The 19688-nt window shown below is 50.8% G+C and overlaps 1 long non-coding RNA gene across 1 annotated transcript in view; it reads right to left on the bottom strand.

The window, feature by feature from the left end:
* The window catches only part of LOC148152140 (uncharacterized), an 87010-nt gene that overhangs the window by 26329 nt on the left and 40993 nt on the right, over positions 1-19688 (bottom strand). The gene's annotated exons all lie outside the window — the stretch shown is intronic.

Raw genomic sequence — 19688 nt, 5'->3', positions numbered from 1 at the left:
TAGTGCTCAAAAACACACCTCAGGTACAGTCCCCAAAAACACCCCCTGGTACAGTGCTCAAAAACACACCCCAGGTACAGTCCCCAAAAACACCCCCTGGTACAGTGCCCCAAAACACCCCTCTGGTACAGTGCCCCAAAACACACCCCTGGTACAGTGCCCAAAAACACACCCCTGGTACAGTGCTTAAAAACACCCCATGGTACAGTCCCCAATATCACCCCCCTTGTACAGTGCCCAAAAACACACCCCTGGTACAGTGCCCAAAAACAACCCCCCGGTACAGACCGCAAAAATACTCCCCTGGTACAGTGCCCAAAAACACACCTCTGGTACAGTGCCCCAAAACACACCCCTGTTACAGTGCTCAAAAACACCCCATGGTACAGTGCCCAAAAACACACCCATGGTTCAATACCCAAATCATCCCCTGGTACAGTCCCCAAAATAACACCCCTGGTACAGTGCACCAAAAACAATCCCCGGAACAGTCCCCAAAAACACATCCCTGGTAAAGTCCCCAAAAACACACCCCTGGTAACGTCCCCAAAAACACTCCTCTGGTACAGTGCTCAAAAACACCCCCCCGGTACAGTGCCAAAAAACACCCCCACCAGTACAGTTCCCAATCCCCCCCTCACCCCACCCCGATACAGTCCCCAAAACCACCCCCAGTACAGTACCCAAAAACACTCACCCCAGTACAGTACCCAAAAACACCCTCCTGGTACAGTCCCCAAAAACACACCCCTGGTACAGTGCTCAAAAACACACCCCTAGTACAGTCTCCAAAAACACAACCCTGGTAACAGTGCTCAAAAACACCCTGGTACAGTCCCCCAAAACAGTCCGCAGTACAGTGCTCAAAGATATCCCCGGTACAGTGCTCAAAAACACTGCCCGGTACAGTCCCCAAAAACACTCCCTGGTGCAGTTCCCAAAACACCCTCAGTCCAGTCCCCAAAAACACATCCCTGGTACAGTCCCCAAAAACACACCCCTGGTACAGTCCCCAAAAACACATCGCTGGTACAGTCCCCAAAAACACACCCCAGATACAGTCCCCCAAAACACCCTTCGGTACAGTCCCCAAAAACACTCCCTGTTGATGTCCCCAAAACACCCCCAGTCCAGTCCCCAAAAACACCTCGCTGGTACAGTCCCCCAAAACACCCCCCGGTACAGTACCCAAAAACACACCCCGGTCACAGTACAGTACCCAAGAACTCCCTCCCCAGTACAGTGCCCAAAAACACATCCCTGGTACAGTGCTCAAAAACACACCCCAGGTACAGTCCCCAAAAACACCCCCTGGTACAGTGCCCAAAGACATCCCCCGGTACAGTGCCCAAAAACACCCCCCAGTACAGTGCCCCAAAACACCCCTCTGGTACAGTGCCCAAAAACACCCCCCTGGTACAGTACCCAAGAACACCCCCCCGGTACAGTGCCCCCCCACCCCTACCCCCGGTACAGTCCCCAAATCCCCACCCCCACCCCGGTACTGTCCCCAAAAACACCCCCAGTACAGTACCCAAAAACACACCCCTGGTACTGTGCTCAAAAACACCCCCTGGTACAGTCTCCAAAAACACACCCCTGGTACTGTGCTCAAAAACACTCCCTGGTACAGTGCTCAAAAACACACCCCTAGTACAGTCTCCAAAATCACAACCCTGGTAACAGTGCTCAAAAACACCCTGGTACAGTCCCCAAAAACACACCCCAGGTACAGTCCCCCAAAACAGTCCGCAGTACAGTGCCCAAAGACATCCCCGGTACAGTGCTCAAAAACACTGCCCGGTACAGTCCCCAAAATCACTCCCTGGTGCAGTCCCCAAAACACCCCCAGTCCAGTCCCCAAAAACACACCCTGGTACAGTGCCCAAAAACACACCCCTGGTACAGTCCCCAAAAACACATCGCTGGTACAGTCCCCAAAAACACACCCCAGGTACAGTCCCCCAAAACACACCCCGGTACAGTACCCAAAAACACTCCCTGGTGCAGCCCCAAAACAGTCCCAGTCCAGTCCCCTAAAACACATCCCTGATACAGTCCCCAAAAACACACACCTGGTACAGTCTCCAAAAACACATCCCCGGTACAGTGCCCAAAAACACACCTCGGGTACATGCTCAAAAACACTCCCCGGTACAGTACCCAAAAACAGACCCCTGGTACTGTGCTCAAAAACACGCCATGGTACAATCGCCAAAAACACACTCCTGGAACAGTGCTCAAAAAAGATTCCCCTGGTACAGTGCTCAAAAACACCCCCCGTTACAGTGTCCAAAAACACATCCCTGGTACAGTGCTCAAAAACACACCCCTGGTACAGTCTCCAAAAACACAACCCTGATACAGTGCTCAAAAACACCCTGGTACAGTCCCCAAAAACACACCCCTGGTACAGTCCCCCAAAACACCCCACAGTACAGTGTCCAAAGACATCCCTGGAACAGTGCTCAACAACACATCCCTGGTACAGTGCCCAAAAACACTCCCTGGTGCAGTCCCCAAAACACCCCCCCGGTACAGTACCCAAACACACACCCCTGGTACAGTGCGCAAAAACGCCCCCCAGTATAGTGCCCAAAAACACATCCCTGGTACAGTGCTCAAAAACACACCCTGGTACAGTGCCCAAAAACACACCCCTGGTACAGTCTCCAAAAACACAACCCTGGTACAGTGCTCAAAAACACCCTGGTACAGTCCCCAAAAACACACCCCAGGTACAGTCCCCCAAGACACCCCCCGGTACAGTACCCAAAAACACTCCCTGGTGCAGTCCCCAAAACACCCCCAGTGCAGTACCCAAAAACACACCCCTGGTACAGTCCCCAAAAGCACATCCCTGGTACAGTGCCCAAAAACACACCCCTGGTACAGTACCCAAGAACACCCCCCCGGTACAGTGCCCCCCCACCCCTACCCCCGGTACAGTCCCCAAATCCCCACCCCCACCCCGGTACTGTCCCCAAAAACACCCCCAGTACAGTACCCAAAAACACACCCCTGGTACTGTGCTCAAAAACACCCCCTGGTACAGTCTCCAAAAACACACCCCTGGTACTGTGCTCAAAAACACTCCCTGGTACAGTGCTCAAAAACACACCCCTAGTACAGTCTCCAAAATCACAACCCTGGTAACAGTGCTCAAAAACACCCTGGTACAGTCCCCAAAAACACACCCCAGGTACAGTCCCCCAAAACAGTCCGCAGTACAGTGCCCAAAGACATCCCCGGTACAGTGCTCAAAAACACTGCCCGGTACAGTCCCCAAAATCACTCCCTGGTGCAGTCCCCAAAACACCCCCAGTCCAGTCCCCAAAAACACACCCTGGTACAGTGCCCAAAAACACACCCCTGGTACAGTCCCCAAAAACACATCGCTGGTACAGTCCCCAAAAACACACCCCAGGTACAGTCCCCCAAAACACACCCCGGTACAGTACCCAAAAACACTCCCTGGTGCAGCCCCAAAACAGTCCCAGTCCAGTCCCCTAAAACACATCCCTGATACAGTCCCCAAAAACACACACCTGGTACAGTCTCCAAAAACACATCCCCGGTACAGTGCCCAAAAACACACCTCGGGTACATGCTCAAAAACACTCCCCGGTACAGTACCCAAAAACAGACCCCTGGTACTGTGCTCAAAAACACGCCATGGTACAATCGCCAAAAACACACTCCTGGAACAGTGCTCAAAAAAGATTCCCCTGGTACAGTGCTCAAAAACACCCCCCGTTACAGTGTCCAAAAACACATCCCTGGTACAGTGCTCAAAAACACACCCCTGGTACAGTCTCCAAAAACACAACCCTGATACAGTGCTCAAAAACACCCTGGTACAGTCCCCAAAAACACACCCCTGGTACAGTCCCCCAAAACACCCCACAGTACAGTGTCCAAAGACATCCCTGGAACAGTGCTCAACAACACATCCCTGGTACAGTGCCCAAAAACACTCCCTGGTGCAGTCCCCAAAACACCCCCCCGGTACAGTACCCAAACACACACCCCTGGTACAGTGCGCAAAAACGCCCCCCAGTATAGTGCCCAAAAACACATCCCTGGTACAGTGCTCAAAAACACACCCTGGTACAGTGCCCAAAAACACACCCCTGGTACAGTCTCCAAAAACACAACCCTGGTACAGTGCTCAAAAACACCCTGGTACAGTCCCCAAAAACACACCCCAGGTACAGTCCCCCAAGACACCCCCCGGTACAGTACCCAAAAACACTCCCTGGTGCAGTCCCCAAAACACCCCCAGTGCAGTACCCAAAAACACACCCCTGGTACAGTCCCCAAAAGCACATCCCTGGTACAGTGCCCAAAAACACACCCCTGGTACTGTGCTCAAAAACACCCCCCAGTTCAGTACCCAAGAACCGCCCCCCTCCTCCCCCCACCCCAGTACAAGTGCCCAAAAACACACCCCTGGTACAATTCCCAAAAACACACCCCTGGTACAGTCCCCAAAAACACATCCCTGGTACAGTGCCCAAAAACACACCCCTGGTACTGTGCTCAAAAACCCAAGAACCCAAGAACCGCCCCCCTCCCTCCCTCCCCCCCCCCCCCCCAGTTCAGTACCCAAGAAACCCCCAACCCCAGTACAAGTGCTCAAAAACACACCCCTGGTACAGTACCCAAAAACACATCCCTGGTACAGTGCCCAAAAACACACCCCTGGTACAGTGCCCAAAAACACACCCCTGGTACAGTGCTCAAAAACATCCCCCCGGTACAGTGCCCAAAAACACATCCCTGGTACAGTGCTCAAAAACACACCCTGGTACAGTGCCCAAAAACACACCACTGGTACAGTGCTCAAAATCACCCCCCCGGTACAGTGCCCAAAATCACATCCCTAGTACAGTGCTCAAAAACACACCCTGGTACAGTGCCCAAAAACACACCCCTGGTACAGTGCTCAAAAACACACCCCAGGTACAGTCCCCCAAAACACCCCCCAGTACAGTACCCAAAAACACTCCCTGGTGCAGTCCCCAAAACACCCCCAGTGCAGTACCCAAAAACACACCCCTGGTACAGTCCCCAAAAACACATCCCTGGTACAGTGCCCAAAAACACATCCCTGGTACAGTCCCCAAAAACACATCCCTGGTACAGTGCCCAAAAACACACCCCTGGTACAGTGCTCAAAAACACCCCCCGGTTCAGTACCCAAGAACCCCACGCCCCCCCAGTACAAGTGCCCAAAAACACACCCCTGGTACAGTACCCAAAAACACCCCCTGGTACAGTACCCAAAAACACACCCCTGGTACTGTGCTCAAAAACACGCCATGGTACAATCCCCAAAAATACACTCCTGGAACAGTGCCCAAAAACACTCCCCTGGTACAGTGCTCAAAAACATCCCCCGGTTCAGTGCCCAAAAACACATCCCTGGTACAGTGCTCAAAAACACACCCTGGTACAGTGCCCAAAAACACACCCTGGTACAGTGCCCAAAAACACACCCCTGGTACAGTGCTCAAAATCACCCCCCGGTTCAGTGCCCAAAAACACATCCCGAGTACAGTGCTCAAAAACACACCATGGTACAGTGCCCAAAAACACACCCCTGGTGCAGTGCTCAAAAACACACCCCTAGTACAGTGCTCAAAAACACCCTGGTACAGTTTCCCAAAACACCCCCCGGTACAGTACCCAAGAACCCCACCCCTCCCCAGTACAAGTGCCCAAAAACACACCCCTGGTACAGTACCAAAAACACCCCCTGGTACAATACCCAAAAACACACCATGGTACTGTGCTCAAAAACACGCCTTGTTCAAGAAAAGATCAAGGCAAAAGATGGAAAATTATAGGCCAATCAGCTTAACCTCGGTTGTTGGTAAAATTCTAGAATCCATCATTAAGGATGAGGTTTCTAAATTCTTGGAAGAGCAGAGTCTGATTAGAACAAGTCAACATGGATTTAGTAAAGGGAGGTCATGCCTGACAAACCTGTTGGAATTTTTTGAAGAGGTAACAAGTAGGTTAGACCAGGGAAACCCAGTGGATGTGGTCTATCTAGACTTTCAAAAGGCCTTTGATAAGGTGCCACACGGGAGGCTGCTGAGCAAGGTGAGGGCCCATGGTGTTCGAGGTGAGCTGCTGGGATGGATTGAGGATTGGCTGTCTAACAGAAGGCAGAGAGTTGGGATAAAAGGTTCTTTTTCAGAATGGCAGCCGGTGACGAGCGGTGTCCCGCAGGGTTCGGTGCTGGGGCCACAGCTGTTCGCATTATATATTAACGATTTGGATGAGGGAACCGGGGGCATTCTAGCGAAGTTTGCCGATGATACAAAGTTAGGTGGACAGGCAGGTAGTACTGAGGAAGTGGGGAGGCTACAGAAGGATCTTGACAGGTTGGGAGAGTGGTCTAGGAAATGGCAGATGGAATTTAACGTGAGCAAGTGCGAGGTCTTGCACTTTGGCAAAAAGAATAAAAGCATAGACTACTTTCTAAATGGTGAGAAAATTAATAAAGCCAAAGCACAAAGGGATCTGGGAGTGCTAGTCGAGAATTCTCTAAAGGTAAACATGCAGGTTGAGTCCGTGATTAAGAAAGCGAATGCAATGTTGTCTCTTATCTCAAGAGGGTTGGAATATAAAAGCAGAGATGTACTACTAAGACTTTATAAAGCTCTGGTTAGGCCCCATTTGGAGTACTGTGTCCAGTTTTGGTCCCCACACCTCAGGAAGGACATACTGGCACTGGAACGTGTCCAGCGGAGATTCACACGGATGATCCCTGGAATGACAGGTCTAACATATGAGGAACGGCTGAGGATACTGGGATTGTATTCGTTGGAGTTTCGAAGATTAAGGGGAGACTTAATAGAGACGTACAAAATAATACATGGCTTGGAAAAGGTGGATGCTAGGAAATTGTTTCAGTTAAACGAGGAGACTAGGACCCGTGGACACAGCCTTAGAATTAGAGGGGGTCATTTCAGAACAGAAATGCGGAGACATTTCTTCAGCCAGAGAGCGGTGGGCCTGTGGAATTCATTGCCACGGAGTGCAGTGGAAACCAGGACACTAAATGTCTTCAAGGCCAAGATTGATAGATTCTTGTTGTCTCAAGGAATTAAGGGCTACGGGGAGAACGCTGGTAGGTGGAGCTGAAATGCGCATCAGCCATGATTGAATGGCGGAGTGGACTCGATGGGCCGAATGGCCTTACTTCCACTCCTTTGTCTTATGGTCTTATGGTCTTATGGTACAATCCCCAAAAACACACTCCTGGAACAGTGCCCAAAAACACACCCCTGGTACAGTGCTCAAAAACACCCCCCGTTACAATACCCAAAAACACACCCCTGGTGCAGTGCTCAAAAACACATCCCGGTACAGTGCCCCAAAACACACCCCTGGTACAGTGCTCAAAAACACACCCCTGGTACAGTGCCCAAAAACACACCCCTGGTACAGTGCTCAAAAACACCCAGGTACAGTCCCCCAAAACACCCCCCAGTACAGTACCCAAAAACACTCCCTGGTGCAGTCCCCAAAACACCCCCAGTACAGTATCCAAAAACACACCCCTGGTACAGTCCCCAAAAACACATCCCTGGTACAGTGTCCAAAAACACACCCCTGGTACAGTGCTCAAAAACACCCCCCGGTTCAGTACCCAAGAACCCCCCAACCCCAGTACAAGTGCCCAAAAACACACCTCTGGTACAGTACCCAAAAACACCCACTGTACAGTACCCAAAAACACACCCCCGGTACAGTGCCCAAAAACACATCCCTGGTACAGTGCTCAAAAACACACCCTGGTACAGTGCCCAAAAACACACCACTGGTACAGTGCTCAAAATCACCCCCCCGGTACAGTGCCCAAAATCACATCCCTAGTACAGTGCTCAAAAACACACCCTGGTACAGTGCCCAAAAACACACCCCTGGTACAGTGCTCAAAAACACACCCCAGGTACAGTCCCCCAAAACACCCCCCAGTACAGTACCCAAAAACACTCCCTGGTGCAGTCCCCAAAACACCCCCAGTGCAGTACCCAAAAACACACCCCTGGTACAGTCCCCAAAAACACATCCCTGGTACAGTGCCCAAAAACACATCCCTGGTACAGTCCCCAAAAACACATCCCTGGTACAGTGCCCAAAAACACACCCCTGGTACAGTGCTCAAAAACACCCCCCGGTTCAGTACCCAAGAACCCCACGCCCCCCCAGTACAAGTGCCCAAAAACACACCCCTGGTACAGTACCCAAAAACACCCCCTGGTACAGTACCCAAAAACACACCCCTGGTACTGTGCTCAAAAACACGCCATGGTACAATCCCCAAAAATACACTCCTGGAACAGTGCCCAAAAACACTCCCCTGGTACAGTGCTCAAAAACATCCCCCGGTTCAGTGCCCAAAAACACATCCCTGGTACAGTGCTCAAAAACACACCCTGGTACAGTGCCCAAAAACACACCCTGGTACAGTGCCCAAAAACACACCCCTGGTACAGTGCTCAAAATCACCCCCCGGTTCAGTGCCCAAAAACACATCCCGAGTACAGTGCTCAAAAACACACCATGGTACAGTGCCCAAAAACACACCCCTGGTGCAGTGCTCAAAAACACACCCCTAGTACAGTGCTCAAAAACACCCTGGTACAGTTTCCCAAAACACCCCCCGGTACAGTACCCAAGAACCCCACCCCTCCCCAGTACAAGTGCCCAAAAACACACCCCTGGTACAGTACCAAAAACACCCCCTGGTACAATACCCAAAAACACACCATGGTACTGTGCTCAAAAACACGCCTTGTTCAAGAAAAGATCAAGGCAAAAGATGGAAAATTATAGGCCAATCAGCTTAACCTCGGTTGTTGGTAAAATTCTAGAATCCATCATTAAGGATGAGGTTTCTAAATTCTTGGAAGAGCAGAGTCTGATTAGAACAAGTCAACATGGATTTAGTAAAGGGAGGTCATGCCTGACAAACCTGTTGGAATTTTTTGAAGAGGTAACAAGTAGGTTAGACCAGGGAAACCCAGTGGATGTGGTCTATCTAGACTTTCAAAAGGCCTTTGATAAGGTGCCACACGGGAGGCTGCTGAGCAAGGTGAGGGCCCATGGTGTTCGAGGTGAGCTGCTGGGATGGATTGAGGATTGGCTGTCTAACAGAAGGCAGAGAGTTGGGATAAAAGGTTCTTTTTCAGAATGGCAGCCGGTGACGAGCGGTGTCCCGCAGGGTTCGGTGCTGGGGCCACAGCTGTTCGCATTATATATTAACGATTTGGATGAGGGAACCGGGGGCATTCTAGCGAAGTTTGCCGATGATACAAAGTTAGGTGGACAGGCAGGTAGTACTGAGGAAGTGGGGAGGCTACAGAAGGATCTTGACAGGTTGGGAGAGTGGTCTAGGAAATGGCAGATGGAATTTAACGTGAGCAAGTGCGAGGTCTTGCACTTTGGCAAAAAGAATAAAAGCATAGACTACTTTCTAAATGGTGAGAAAATTAATAAAGCCAAAGCACAAAGGGATCTGGGAGTGCTAGTCGAGAATTCTCTAAAGGTAAACATGCAGGTTGAGTCCGTGATTAAGAAAGCGAATGCAATGTTGTCTCTTATCTCAAGAGGGTTGGAATATAAAAGCAGAGATGTACTACTAAGACTTTATAAAGCTCTGGTTAGGCCCCATTTGGAGTACTGTGTCCAGTTTTGGTCCCCACACCTCAGGAAGGACATACTGGCACTGGAACGTGTCCAGCGGAGATTCACACGGATGATCCCTGGAATGACAGGTCTAACATATGAGGAACGGCTGAGGATACTGGGATTGTATTCGTTGGAGTTTCGAAGATTAAGGGGAGACTTAATAGAGACGTACAAAATAATACATGGCTTGGAAAAGGTGGATGCTAGGAAATTGTTTCAGTTAAACGAGGAGACTAGGACCCGTGGACACAGCCTTAGAATTAGAGGGGGTCATTTCAGAACAGAAATGCGGAGACATTTCTTCAGCCAGAGAGCGGTGGGCCTGTGGAATTCATTGCCACGGAGTGCAGTGGAAACCAGGACACTAAATGTCTTCAAGGCCAAGATTGATAGATTCTTGTTGTCTCAAGGAATTAAGGGCTACGGGGAGAACGCTGGTAGGTGGAGCTGAAATGCGCATCAGCCATGATTGAATGGCGGAGTGGACTCGATGGGCCGAATGGCCTTACTTCCACTCCTTTGTCTTATGGTCTTATGGTCTTATGGTACAATCCCCAAAAACACACTCCTGGAACAGTGCCCAAAAACACACCCCTGGTACAGTGCTCAAAAACACCCCCCGTTACAATACCCAAAAACACACCCCTGGTGCAGTGCTCAAAAACACATCCCGGTACAGTGCCCCAAAACACACCCCTGGTACAGTGCTCAAAAACACACCCCTGGTACAGTGCCCAAAAACACACCCCTGGTACAGTGCTCAAAAACACCCAGGTACAGTCCCCCAAAACACCCCCCAGTACAGTACCCAAAAACACTCCCTGGTGCAGTCCCCAAAACACCCCCAGTACAGTATCCAAAAACACACCCCTGGTACAGTCCCCAAAAACACATCCCTGGTACAGTGTCCAAAAACACACCCCTGGTACAGTGCTCAAAAACACCCCCCGGTTCAGTACCCAAGAACCCCCCAACCCCAGTACAAGTGCCCAAAAACACACCTCTGGTACAGTACCCAAAAACACCCACTGTACAGTACCCAAAAACACACCCCTGGTACAGTGCCCAAAAACACACCCCTGGTACAGTGCTCAAAAACACACCCCTGGTACAGTCTCCAAAAACACAACCCTGGTACTGTGCTCAAAAACACCCAGGTACAGTCCCCCAAAACACCCCCCAGTACAGTACCCAAAACACTCCCTGGTGCAGTCCCCAAAACACCCCCAGTACAGTACCCCAAAACACACCCCTGGTACAGTCCCCTAAAACACATCCCTGGTACAGTGTCCAAAAACACACCCCTGGTACAGTGCTCAAAAACACCCCCCGGTTCAGTACCCAAGACCCCCCAACCCCAGTACAAGTGCCCAAAAACACACCCCTGGTACAGTACCCAAAAACACCCACTGGTACAGTACCCAAAAACACACCCCTGGTACTGTGCTCAAAAACACGCCATGGTACAATCCCCAAAAACACACTCCTGGAACAGTGCCCAAAAACACTCCCCTGGTACAGTGCTCAAAAACATTCCCCCGGTACAGTGCCGAAAAACACATCCCTGGTACAGTGCTCAAAAACACACCCCTGGTTACAGTGCCCAAAAACACACCCCTGGGACAGTGCTCAAAAACACCCCCATTACAGTACCCAAAAACACACCCCTGGTACAGTGCTCAAAAACACCCCCCGGTTCAGTACCCAAGAACCCCACCACCCACCCCCCCCTCCCCCCCAGTACAGTACCCAAAAACACACCATGGTACTGTGCTCAAAAACACCCATGGTACAATCCCCAAAAACACACTCCTGGAACAGTGCCCAAAAACACTCCCCTGGTACAGTGCTCAAAAACATCCCCCCGGTACAGTGCCCAAAAACACATCCCTGGTACAGTGCTCAAAAACACACCCTGGTACAGTGCCCAAAAACACACCCCTGATACAGTGCTCAAAAACAACCCCGTTACAGTACCCAAAAACACACCCCTGGTACAGTGCTCAAAAACACACCCCTGGTACAGTCTCCAAAAACACAACCCTGGTTCAGTGCTCAAAAACACCCTGGTACAGTCCCCCAAAACACCCCCCAGTACAGTACCCAAAAACACATCCCTGGTGCAGTCCCCAAAACACCCCCAGTGCAGTACCCAAAAACACACCCCTGGTACAGTGCCCAAAAACACACCCCTGGTACAGTGCTCAAAAACACCCCCCGGTTCAGTACCCAAGAACCCCACGCCCCCCCAGTACAAGTGCCCAAAAACACACCCCTGGTACAGTACCCAAAAACACCCCCTGGTACAGTACCCAAAAACACACCCCTGGTACTGTGCTCAAAAACACGCCATGGTACAATCCCCAAAAATACACTCCTGGAACAGTGCCCAAAAACACTCCCCTGGTACAGTGCTCAAAAACATCCCCCCGGTACAGTGCCCAAAAACACATCCCTGGTACAGTGCTCAAAAACACACCCTGGTACAGTGCCCAAAAACACACCCTGGTACAGTGCTCAAAAACACACCCTGGTACAGTACCCAAAAACACAACCCTGGTTCAGTGCTCAAAAACACCCTGGTACAGTCCCCCAAAACACCCCCCAGTACAGTAACCAAAAACACACCCCTGGTACAGTCCCCAAAAACACATCCCTGCTACAGTGCCCCAAAACACACCCCTGGTACAGTGCTCAAAAACACACCCCTGGTACAGTGCTCAAAAACACCCCCCCGGTTCAGTACCCAAGAACACCCCCCCTCCCCCCCCCCCCCCCCCACCCAGTACAAGTGCCCCAAAACACACCACTGGTACAGTACCCAAAAACACACCCCTGGTTCTGTGCTCAAAAACACGCCATGGTACAATCCACAAAAACACACTCCTGGAACAGTGCCCAAAAACACTCCCTCGGTACTGTGCCCAAAAACACATCCCTGGTACAGTGCTCAAAAACACACCCTGGTACAGTCTCCAAAAACACAACCCTGGTTCAGTGCTCAAAAACACCCTGGTACAGTCCCCCAAAACACCCCCCAGTACAGTACCCAAAAACACTCCCTGGTGCAGTCCCCAAAACACCCCCAGTTCAGTACCCAAAAACACACCCCTGGTACAGTCCCCAAAAACACATCCCTGGTACAGTGCCCAAAAACACACCCCTGGTACAGTGCTCAAAAACACACCCCTGGTACAGTGCTCAAAAACACCCCCCGGTTCAGTACCCAAGAACCCCCCCCCCCCTCCCCCCCAGTACAAGTGCCCCAAAACACACCCCTGGTACAGTCCCCAAAAACTGTGGGCGGCACGGTGGCACAGTGGTTAGCACTGTTGCCTCACAGCGCCAGAGACCCGGGTTCAATTCCCGCCTCAGGCGACTGACTGTGTGGAGTTTGCACGTTCTCCCCGTGTCTGCGTGGGTTTCCTCCGGGTGCTCCGGTTTCCTCCCACAGTCCAAAGATGTGCAGGGTCAGGTGAATTGGCCATTTTAAATTGCCCGTAGTGTTAGAATAGGGGTAAATGTAGGGGTATGGGTGGGTTTCGCTTCGGTGGGCCGGTGTGGACTTGTTGGGCCGAAGGGCCTGTTTCCACACTGTAATCTAATCTAATCTAATCTAATCTAAAAAAAAAACATATCCCTGGTACAGTGCCCAAAAACACATCCCTGGTACAGTGCTCAAAAACACCCCCCGTTACAATACCCAAAAACACACCCCTGGTGCAGTGCTCAAAAACACATCCCGGTACAGTGCCCCAAAACACTCCCTGGTGCAGCCCCAAAACAGTCCCAGTCCAGTCCCCTAAAACACATCCCTGATACAGTCCCCAAAAACACACACCTGGTACAGTCTCCAAAAACACATCCCCGGTACAGTGCCCAAAAACACACCTCGGGTACATGCTCAAAAACACTCCCCGGTACAGTACCCAAAAACAGACCCCTGGTACTGTGCTCAAAAACACGCCATGGTACAATCGCCAAAAACACACTCCTGGAACAGTGCTCAAAAAAGATTCCCCTGGTACAGTGCTCAAAAACACCCCCCGTTACAGTGTCCAAAAACACATCCCTGGTACAGTGCTCAAAAACACACCCCTGGTACAGTCTCCAAAAACACAACCCTGATACAGTGCTCAAAAACACCCTGGTACAGTCCCCAAAAACACACCCCTGGTACAGTCCCCCAAAACACCCCACAGTACAGTGTCCAAAGACATCCCTGGAACAGTGCTCAACAACACATCCCTGGTACAGTGCCCAAAAACACTCCCTGGTGCAGTCCCCAAAACACCCCCCCGGTACAGTACCCAAACACACACCCCTGGTACAGTGCGCAAAAACGCCCCCCAGTATAGTGCCCAAAAACACATCCCTGGTACAGTGCTCAAAAACACACCCTGGTACAGTGCCCAAAAACACACCCCTGGTACAGTCTCCAAAAACACAACCCTGGTACAGTGCTCAAAAACACCCTGGTACAGTCCCCAAAAACACACCCCAGGTACAGTCCCCCAAGACACCCCCCGGTACAGTACCCAAAAACACTCCCTGGTGCAGTCCCCAAAACACCCCCAGTGCAGTACCCAAAAACACACCCCTGGTACAGTCCCCAAAAGCACATCCCTGGTACAGTGCCCAAAAACACACCCCTGGTACTGTGCTCAAAAACACCCCCCAGTTCAGTACCCAAGAACCGCCCCCCTCCTCCCCCCACCCCAGTACAAGTGCCCAAAAACACACCCCTGGTACAATTCCCAAAAACACACCCCTGGTACAGTCCCCAAAAACACATCCCTGGTACAGTGCCCAAAAACACACCCCTGGTACTGTGCTCAAAAACCCAAGAACCCAAGAACCGCCCCCCTCCCTCCCTCCCCCCCCCCCCCAGTTCAGTACCCAAGAAACCCCCAACCCCAGTACAAGTGCTCAAAAACACACCCCTGGTACAGTACCCAAAAACACATCCCTGGTACAGTGCCCAAAAACACACCCCTGGTACAGTGCCCAAAAACACACCCCTGGTACAGTGCTCAAAAACATCCCCCCGGTACAGTGCCCAAAAACACATCCCTGGTACAGTGCTCAAAAACACACCCTGGTACAGTGCCCAAAAACACACCACTGGTACAGTGCTCAAAATCACCCCCCCGGTACAGTGCCCAAAATCACATCCCTAGTACAGTGCTCAAAAACACACCCTGGTACAGTGCCCAAAAACACACCCCTGGTACAGTGCTCAAAAACACACCCCAGGTACAGTCCCCCAAAACACCCCCCAGTACAGTACCCAAAAACACTCCCTGGTGCAGTCCCCAAAACACCCCCAGTGCAGTACCCAAAAACACACCCCTGGTACAGTCCCCAAAAACACATCCCTGGTACAGTGCCCAAAAACACATCCCTGGTACAGTCCCCAAAAACACATCCCTGGTACAGTGCCCAAAAACACACCCCTGGTACAGTGCTCAAAAACACCCCCCGGTTCAGTACCCAAGAACCCCACGCCCCCCCAGTACAAGTGCCCAAAAACACACCCCTGGTACAGTACCCAAAAACACCCCCTGGTACAGTACCCAAAAACACACCCCTGGTACTGTGCTCAAAAACACGCCATGGTACAATCCCCAAAAATACACTCCTGGAACAGTGCCCAAAAACACTCCCCTGGTACAGTGCTCAAAAACATCCCCCGGTTCAGTGCCCAAAAACACATCCCTGGTACAGTGCTCAAAAACACACCCTGGTACAGTGCCCAAAAACACACCCTGGTACAGTGCCCAAAAACACACCCCTGGTACAGTGCTCAAAATCACCCCCCGGTTCAGTGCCCAAAAACACATCCCGAGTACAGTGCTCAAAAACACACCATGGTACAGTGCCCAAAAACACACCCCTGGTGCAGTGCTCAAAAACACACCCCTAGTACAGTGCTCAAAAACACCCTGGTACAGTTTCCCAAAACACCCCCCGGTACAGTACCCAAGAACCCCACCCCTCCCCAGTACAAGTGCCCAAAAACACACCCCTGGTACAGTACCAAAAACACCCCCTGGTACAATACCCAAAAACACACCATGGTACTGTGCTCAAAAACACGCCTTGTTCAAGAAAAGATCAAGGCAAAAGATGGAAAATTATAGGCCAATCAGCTTAACCTCGGTTGTTGGTAAAATTCTAGAATCCATCATTAAGGATGAGGTTTCTAAATTCTTGGAAGAGCAGAGTCTGATTAGAACAAGTCAACATGGATTTAGTAAAGGGAGGTCATGCCTGACAAACCTGTTGGAATTTTTTGAAGAGGTAACAAGTAGGTTAGACCAGGGAAACCCAGTGGATGTGGTCTATCTAGACTTTCAAAAGGCCTTTGATAAGGTGCCACACGGGAGGCTGCTGAGCAAGGTGAGGGCCCATGGTGTTCGAGGTGAGCTGCTGGGATGGATTGAGGATTGGCTGTCTAACAGAAGGCAGAGAGTTGGGATAAAAGGTTCTTTTTCAGAATGGCAGCCGGTGACGAGCGGTGTCCCGCAGGGTTCGGTGCTGGGGCCACAGCTGTTCGCATTATATATTAACGATTTGGATGAGGGAACCGGGGGCATTCTAGCGAAGTTTGCCGATGATACAAAGTTAGGTGGACAGGCAGGTAGTACTGAGGAAGTGGGGAGGCTACAGAAGGATCTTGACAGGTTGGGAGAGTGGTCTAGGAAATGGCAGATGGAATTTAACGTGAGCAAGTGCGAGGTCTTGCACTTTGGCAAAAAGAATAAAAGCATAGACTACTTTCTAAATGGTGAGAAAATTAATAAAGCCAAAGCACAAAGGGATCTGGGAGTGCTAGTCGAGAATTCTCTAAAGGTAAACATGCAGGTTGAGTCCGTGATTAAGAAAGCGAATGCAATGTTGTCTCTTATCTCAAGAGGGTTGGAATATAAAAGCAGAGATGTACTACTAAGACTTTATAAAGCTCTGGTTAGGCCCCATTTGGAGTACTGTGTCCAGTTTTGGTCCCCACACCTCAGGAAGGACATACTGGCACTGGAACGTGTCCAGCGGAGATTCACACGGATGATCCCTGGAATGACAGGTCTAACATATGAGGAACGGCTGAGGATACTGGGATTGTATTCGTTGGAGTTTCGAAGATTAAGGGGAGACTTAATAGAGACGTACAAAATAATACATGGCTTGGAAAAGGTGGATGCTAGGAAATTGTTTCAGTTAAACGAGGAGACTAGGACCCGTGGACACAGCCTTAGAATTAGAGGGGGTCATTTCAGAACAGAAATGCGGAGACATTTCTTCAGCCAGAGAGCGGTGGGCCTGTGGAATTCATTGCCACGGAGTGCAGTGGAAACCAGGACACTAAATGTCTTCAAGGCCAAGATTGATAGATTCTTGTTGTCTCAAGGAATTAAGGGCTACGGGGAGAACGCTGGTAGGTGGAGCTGAAATGCGCATCAGCCATGATTGAATGGCGGAGTGGACTCGATGGGCCGAATGGCCTTACTTCCACTCCTTTGTCTTATGGTCTTATGGTCTTATGGTACAATCCCCAAAAACACACTCCTGGAACAGTGCCCAAAAACACACCCCTGGTACAGTGCTCAAAAACACCCCCCGTTACAATACCCAAAAACACACCCCTGGTGCAGTGCTCAAAAACACATCCCGGTACAGTGCCCCAAAACACACCCCTGGTACAGTGCTCAAAAACACACCCCTGGTACAGTGCCCAAAAACACACCCCTGGTACAGTGCTCAAAAACACCCAGGTACAGTCCCCCAAAACACCCCCCAGTACAGTACCCAAAAACACTCCCTGGTGCAGTCCCCAAAACACCCCCAGTACAGTATCCAAAAACACACCCCTGGTACAGTCCCCAAAAACACATCCCTGGTACAGTGTCCAAAAACACACCCCTGGTACAGTGCTCAAAAACACCCCCCGGTTCAGTACCCAAGAACCCCCCAACCCCAGTACAAGTGCCCAAAAACACACCTCTGGTACAGTACCCAAAAACACCCACTGTACAGTACCCAAAAACACACCCCTGGTACAGTGCCCAAAAACACACCCCTGGTACAGTGCTCAAAAACACACCCCTGGTACAGTCTCCAAAAACACAACCCTGGTACTGTGCTCAAAAACACCCAGGTACAGTCCCCCAAAACACCCCCCAGTACAGTACCCAAAACACTCCCTGGTGCAGTCCCCAAAACACCCCCAGTACAGTACCCCAAAACACACCCCTGGTACAGTCCCCTAAAACACATCCCTGGTACAGTGTCCAAAAACACACCCCTGGTACAGTGCTCAAAAACACCCCCCGGTTCAGTACCCAAGACCCCCCAACCCCAGTACAAGTGCCCAAAAACACACCCCTGGTACAGTACCCAAAAACACCCACTGGTACAGTACCCAAAAACACACCCCTGGTACTGTGCTCAAAAACACGCCATGGTACAATCCCCAAAAACACACTCCTGGAACAGTGCCCAAAAACACTCCCCTGGTACAGTGCTCAAAAACATTCCCCCGGTACAGTGCCGAAAAACACATCCCTGGTACAGTGCTCAAAAACACACCCCTGGTTACAGTGCCCAAAAACACACCCCTGGGACAGTGCTCAAAAACACCCCCATTACAGTACCCAAAAACACACCCCTGGTACAGTGCTCAAAAACACCCCCCGGTTCAGTACCCAAGAACCCCACCACCCACCCCCCCCTCCCCCCCAGTACAGTACCCAAAAACACACCATGGTACTGTGCTCAAAAACACCCATGGTACAATCCCCAAAAACACACTCCTGGAACAGTGCCCAAAAACACTCCCCTGGTACAGTGCTCAAAAACATCCCCCCGGTACAGTGCCCAAAAACACATCCCTGGTACAGTGCTCAAAAACACACCCTGGTACAGTGCCCAAAAACACACCCCTGATACAGTGCTCAAAAACAACCCCGTTACAGTACCCAAAAACACACCCCTGGTACAGTGCTCAAAAACACACCCTGGTACAGTGCCCAAAAACACACCCTGGTACAGTGCCCAAAAACACACCCCTGGTACAGTGCTCAAAATCACCCCCCGGTTCAGTGCCCAAAAACACATCCCGAGTACAGTGCTCAAAAACACACCATGGTACAGTGCCCAAAAACACACCCCTGGTGCAGTGCTCAAAAACACACCCCTAGTACAGTGCTCAAAAACACCCTGGTACAGTTTCCCAAAACACCCCCCGGTACAGTACCCAAGAACCCCACCCCTCCCCAGTACAAGTGCCCAAAAACACACCCCTGGTACAGTACCAAAAACACCCCCTGGTACAATACCCAAAAACACACCATGGTACTGTGCTCAAAAACACGCCTTGTTCAAGAAAAGATCAAGGCAAAAGATGGAAAATTATAGGCCAATCAGCTTAACCTCGGTTGTTGGTAAAATTCTAGAATCCATCATTAAGGATGAGGTTTCTAAATTCTTGGAAGAGCAGAGTCTGATTAGAACAAGTCAACATGGATTTAGTAAAGGGAGGTCATGCCTGACAAACCTGTTGGAATTTTTTGAAGAGGTAACAAGTAGGTTAGACCAGGGAAACCCAGTGGATGTGGTCTATCTAGACTTTCAAAAGGCCTTTGATAAGGTGCCACACGGGAGGCTGCTGAGCAAGGTGAGGGCCCATGGTGTTCGAGGTGAGCTGCTGGGATGGATTGAGGATTGGCTGTCTAACAGAAGGCAGAGAGTTGGGATAAAAGGTTCTTTTTCAGAATGGCAGCCGGTGACGAGCGGTGTCCCGCAGGGTTCGGTGCTGGGGCCACAGCTGTTCGCATTATATATTAACGATTTGGATGAGGGAACCGGGGGCATTCTAGCGAAGTTTGCCGATGATACAAAGTTAGGTGGACAGGCAGGTAGTACTGAGGAAGTGGGGAGGCTACAGAAGGATCTTGACAGGTTGGGAGAGTGGTCTAGGA

This window comes from Chiloscyllium plagiosum, unplaced genomic scaffold (genome assembly GCF_037043375.1).
Source record: "Chiloscyllium plagiosum isolate Xiang-an unplaced genomic scaffold, Cpla_swu_hap1 HiC_scaffold_1, whole genome shotgun sequence".
Taxonomy (NCBI): Eukaryota; Metazoa; Chordata; class Chondrichthyes; order Orectolobiformes; family Hemiscylliidae; genus Chiloscyllium; species Chiloscyllium plagiosum.
This window is presented reverse-complemented; position numbering and strand designations above follow the sequence as displayed.